Raw genomic sequence first — 6,000 nt, 5'->3', positions numbered from 1 at the left:
TGAGCCGCCTGACATCCCCGGGATGAGGCAGTGGTTGTAAGAACAACACTGTGAAGAAAGAAGATTGATGGTCAGCTGGAACAAGAAGATCGTGATCCAGGAACAAAAGGAGGGATTGTTAAGGAGAATTTCAGTATTAAGGACTTTGCAAAGACTGTCGGGATACTTGACATTAAAACTGGCTAACAAGGGGCCCCCGAGCTCGCACGTGGGCAGGGGTGAGGTAATTGTCAGCTGCAGTTTTATTACTGAACATTTGTGGTCACCTTGCAACGATGAACAGTCTGGGACCATTGTTTACTTCTGCTTATCTCGCCTGCGGCCAGAGGTCCCAAAAGGTTTTAACCTATGGCCATCGCTTGCTTAAGAATAGATAACCGTTTGCTCAAGAATAGATAACCGTTTTAGATGTCACGGGGGATCGCTGTGATTATGTAATCAACCGTCTAAGTTGTTTTGACTCCTGTATAAAGGTAGGAACCTTGTGTGTGTAAAACGAGAGACTTGGTGATCACAAAGGCGTGTGTAACGGTTTCTCCCAGAGCTCTGCAATAAAGCATTCTTTTACTTTGCCATCCAACTCGTAGTCGGAGTTTTATTGACTCTAAAAAGCTTCTGTTGGGTATCGCGTCGACCTCGAATATCACCTGGCCCGCTTAGCCCCAAATTAGCTACAACAGTATTATGTAATGAGAAAGGATTAATTAGCAATCTTGTTGTGCGAGGTCCCTTGGGGCGGAGTGATCATAATATGATAGATTTCTTCAGTAAGATGGAGAGTGAAGTATTTGACTCAGAGACTAGGGTTCTGAATTTAAATAAATGAAACTACGATGGTATGAAGTGCGAGTTGGCTAGGATGGATTGGGGAATGTTACTTAAAGGGTCGACGGTGGATAGGCAATGGCAAACATTTAAACATCGCATGGATGAACTACAGAATTTGTTAATCATGTTTGGCAAACAAATAAAACAAAAAAGGTGACTCAACCATGGCTAACTAGGGAAATTAGGGATAGCATAATATCCAAGCAGGGGACATATAAACTGGCCAGAAAAGGCAGCAAACCTGAGGATTGGGATCTCTTTAGGATTCAGCAAAGGAGGACAAAGGGGTTAATTAAGAGGGGGGAAATAGAGTATGAGAGTAAGCTTCAGGGAACATTATAACTGACTTTAAAAGCTTCTATAGATATGTGAAGAGAATAAGATTGCTGAAGTCAAGCGTAGGTTCCTTGCAGTCAGAATCAGCGGAATTTAAAATGGGGAGCAAAGAAATTGCAGACCATTTAAATACATACTTTGATTCTGTCTTCACAAAGGAGGCCACAGATAACCTCCCAGAGATGTCGGGGAACATAGGCTCTAATGAGAGGGAGGAACTGAATGAAATCAGTATTTGTAGGGAGATGGTGTTAGGAAAAATGACGTGATTGAAGGCCGATAAATCCCCAAGGCCTGATAATCTACATCCGAGGGTACTTAAGGGAGTGGCCCTAGAAATAGTAGATGCATTGCTGATCACCTTGCAAAATTATTTATAGACGCTGGAACAATTTCCATGGATTGGAGTGTATCTAATATAAACCCACTATTTAAAAACGGTGCTAGAGAGAAAACGGCGAACTTTAGACCAATGAGCCTGACATCGGTAATGGGGAAAATGCTGGAGTCCATTATAAAAGATGTAATAGCAGAGCACGTGGAAAACAGTGACAGGATCGGACAAACTCATCATGGATTTACAAAAGGTAAATCGTGCATGACTAATCCACTGGAATATTTTGAGGATGCAACTGGTAGAATACATAAGGGAGAAACAGTGGGTGTGGTGTATTTGGCCCTTCAGAAGGCTTTCGATAAGGTCCCGCATAAGAGATTATTGTGTAAAGTTAAAGCACATGGGATTGGGGGTAAGGTACTGAATTGGATAGATAACAGGTTGACAGACAGGAAGCAAAGTGTTGGATTAAACGTGTCTTTTTCTGTGTGGCAGGCAGTGACAAGTGGGCTACCGCAGGGATCAGTCCTAGGACCCCAGCCAATCACAATATATATTAATGATCTAGACAAGGGAACTTGATGTAGTATCTCCAAGTTTGCAGACGACACAAAGCTGGGTGGGCGGGTGTGCTGTGAGGAGGATGCAGAGCAACTCCAGGTTGATTTGGACAGGTTGGGTGATTGGTCAGTAGCATGGCAGATGCACATTAACGTGGATAAATGCGAGGTTATCCACTTTGGTGTCAAAAACAGGAAGGCAGATTATTATCTGAATGGCAATAGACTGGGAGAAGGGGAAGTGCAGCGAGACCTGGGTTTCAGTGTGCACCAGTCGCTGAAGGTATGCAAGCAGGTGCAGCAGGTGGTTAAGAAGGCAAATGGTATGTTGGCCTTCGTAGCGAGAGGGTTTGAGTAGAGGAACAAGAATTTGTTGCTGCAGTTGTACAGGGCCTTGGTGAGACCTCATCTTGTGTATTGTGTGCAGTTTTGGTCGCCTTATCTGAGGAAGGATGTCATTGCCATGGAGGGAGTTCAGCGAAGATTCAACAGGCTGATACCTGGGATGGCAGGAATGACGTAAGAGGAGAGATTGGGTCGATTGGGCTTATACTCGCTGGAGTTTAGAAGAATTAGAGGGGATCTCATTGAAACTTATAAAATTCTGACAGGACTGGACAGACTAGATGCAGGAAGGATGTTCCCGATGGTCGGGGAGTCCATAACCAGGGGTCACAGTCTAAGGATAAGGGGTAAGCCATTTAGGACAGAAATGCAGAGGAATTTCTTCACCCAGAGAGTGGTGAACCTTTGAAATTCTCTTCCACAGAAGGCAGTGGATGCCAATTAATTAAATATATTCAAGAAGGAGTTGGATATATTTCTTAAGCCTAAAGGCATCAAGTAATATGGTGAGAAAGCAGTGATAGGGTACTGAATTTGGATGATCAGCCATGATCGCATTGAATGGCGGAGCAGACTCGACGGGCCGAATGGCCTATTCCTATCTTCTATGTTTCGATGTAAAGATCTGTTCCATTTCCTGCTTTTTTCCAGTTCTCACAAAAGATCAGTGACCTGAAATTTTAACTCTGTTTCTCTGTTCACAGATGCTGCCTGACCTGTTGAGTATTTCCAGCATTTTCTGTTTTTATTCCTGCAACATTATCCAGTGATTTCCTCACTGAGGCAAGTAAAACGTTTCATTTCATTCGGTCCTCGCCAACTGTTGCTGGAAGGACGAGTGACCTGGATTCAATCTCCACGGATTTTACTGTCGCTGTGCTCGGTGTATGAGGAGGCTTCGCCGGGCCATATTGTATCTTGCTTCCTAAGGATGGAGAGTAATGCGCTGCATTCACTGCACTGGGGTCCCCCAGGTGTGGGTATTGTCACCATCGCTTGTCATCATTTTATATAACTGACCTGGACTTGGGGATTGGGATTAAATTCCAAAGTGTGCTGATGGTTTGGCAACGTCGTAAATATTGAGCAGGACAGTATTCAGCTTCGGGATCTTTGATTTTATTAATAGGGAAATAGAGTACACAAGCAAGGGATCTACGCTCAAACTTCATAAAACACCATTTAGGCACAAGCTGGTGTATTTAAAACAGAAATACACAGTTTCCTAGAAGTAAAGGGAATTAGGGGTTATGGGGAGCGGGCAGTGAATTGGACATGAGTCTAGGTTCAGATCGGTCATGGCATTGTGGGTAGTGGAGCGGGCCCAGGGGCCGTGTAGCCTGGTCCTGCTCCTACTTCTTGTGTTCTAATTCTGTGTTAGATTTCAGGAGTTGGTTCTATTCACAGGGATTAGTGGAGACCTCGGGAACAGGCTGCCAGCTAGGAGTCCTTCAAGAGTAAATTGGGCCTTATCCTGGCTGGAGTGGAGATCACCTTTTACAGAAGGTAAGTACTAAGAACATAAGAACATAAGAAATAGGAGCAGGAGTAGGCCAATCGGCCCCTCGAGCCTGCTCCGCCATTCAATAAGATCATGGCTGATCTGATCCTAACCGCCAATCCACTATCACAGAACCATCTCCTGAATCTAACAGAATTAGACACACGAAATAGGAGCAGGATCAGGCTACACGGCCCTGGGCCCGCTCCGCTACCCACAGGGCCATGACCGATCCGAACCTAGACTCATGTCCAAATTCCTGCCCGCTCCCCGTAACCCTTAATTCCCTTTACTTCTAGGAAACTGTCTATTTCTGTTTTAAATTTATGTAATGATGTAGCTTCTACAGCTTTTTGGGGCAGCATATTCCATGGACCTACCACCATCTGAGTGAAGAAGTTCCTCCTCATCTCAGTTTTGAAAGAGCAGTCCCTTATTCTAAGACTATGCCCCCTAGTTCGAGTTGCACCCAGCATCGGGAACATCTTCCCCACATCCACCCGATCCAACCCCTTCACAATTTTATATGTTTCAATATGATCGCCTCTCATTCTTCTGAACTCCAATGAGTAGAGTCCCAATCTACTCAACCTCTCCTCATATGTCCATCCCCTCATCCCCGGGATTAGCCGAGTGAACCTTCTTTGTACTGACTCGAGAGCAAGTATGTCCTTTCTTAAGTATGGACACCAAAACTGTACGCAATATTCCAGGTGCGGTCTCCCCAATACCTTGTACAACTGAAGCAATACCTCCCTATTTTTATATTCTATCCCCCTAGCAATGAAATCCAACATTCCATTGGCCTTCTTAATCACTTGCTGCACCTGCATACTAACCTTTTGAGTTTCGTGCACCAGGACCCCCAGATCCCTTTGTACTTCAGTACTTTAAAGTTTCTTGCAATTAAGATAAAAACTTACTCTGCGATTTTTCCTGCCAAAGTGCATAACCTGACACTTTCCAGTATTGTATTCCATCTGCCAAATCTCTGCCCACTTACTTAGCCTGTCGATGTCCCCTTGCAAGTTTTTTATGTCCTCCTCACTCACTACATTCCCTCCCATCTTAGTATCATCTGCAAACTTTGATATGTTACACTCGGCCCCCTCGCCCAAATCGTTAATATAGATTGTAAAGAGTTGGGGACCCAGCACTGACCCCTGTGGAACACCACTAGTTACTGTTTGCCAGTCTGAGAATGAACCATTTATCCCAACTCTCTGCCTTCTGTTAGATAGCCAATCCTCTATCCATGCCTGAATATTACCCCCAATCCGGTGATATTTTATCTTAAGCAATAATCTTTTGTGTGGCCCCTTGTCAAATGCCTTTTGGAAGTCTAAATATACTACGTCCACTGGTTCCCCTTTATCCACCCTATACGTTACTTCCTCAAAAAACTCCAGCAAATCTGTCAAACATGACATCCCCTTCATAAAACCATGCTGACTTTGTCCTATTAAATTATGATTATCCAAATGTCCTGTTACTGTCTCCTTAATAATGGACTCCAAACTTTTACCTACCACAGATGTTAGGCTAACCGGTCTATAGTTTCTAGCCTTCTGTCTACTGCCCTTTTTAAATAAGGGTGTTACATTAGCAGTTTTCCAGTCTGCCGGGATCTTTGCTGAGTCCAGGGAGTTTTGGAGAATTATTACCAATGCATCCACAATCCCTACCGCCACTTCCCTCAAGACCCTAGGATGTAAGCCATCAGGTCCAGGTGATTTATCCACCTTGATTCCCATTATTTTACCGAGTACCACTTCCTTAGTGATTTTGATCGTGTTAGCTCCTCCCCCCCTTTAGCCCCCTGTTTGTCCAGTGTTGGGATATTCTTAGTGTCTTTTACTGTAAAGACTGATGTAAAGTATTCATTCAGTGTTTTTGCCATCTCCATATTTCCCACCATTAATTTCCCGGTCTCATCCTCTAAGGGACGAAAATTTACTTTAGCCACCCTTTATCTTTTTATATAACTATAAAAACTCTTACTATCTGTTTTTATATTTTTTGCTAATTTACTTTCATAATCCATCTTCCCTTTCTTAATCAATCTTTTTGTTATTTTTTGCTGCCTTTTAAAG

Source organism: Somniosus microcephalus, unplaced genomic scaffold, assembly GCF_052327205.1.
Source record: "Somniosus microcephalus isolate GS21.2 unplaced genomic scaffold, FLI_Smic_1.0 unresolved_chr1, whole genome shotgun sequence".
NCBI lineage: Eukaryota > Metazoa > Chordata > Chondrichthyes > Squaliformes > Somniosidae > Somniosus > Somniosus microcephalus.
Note: the sequence above shows the minus strand (reverse complement) of the source record.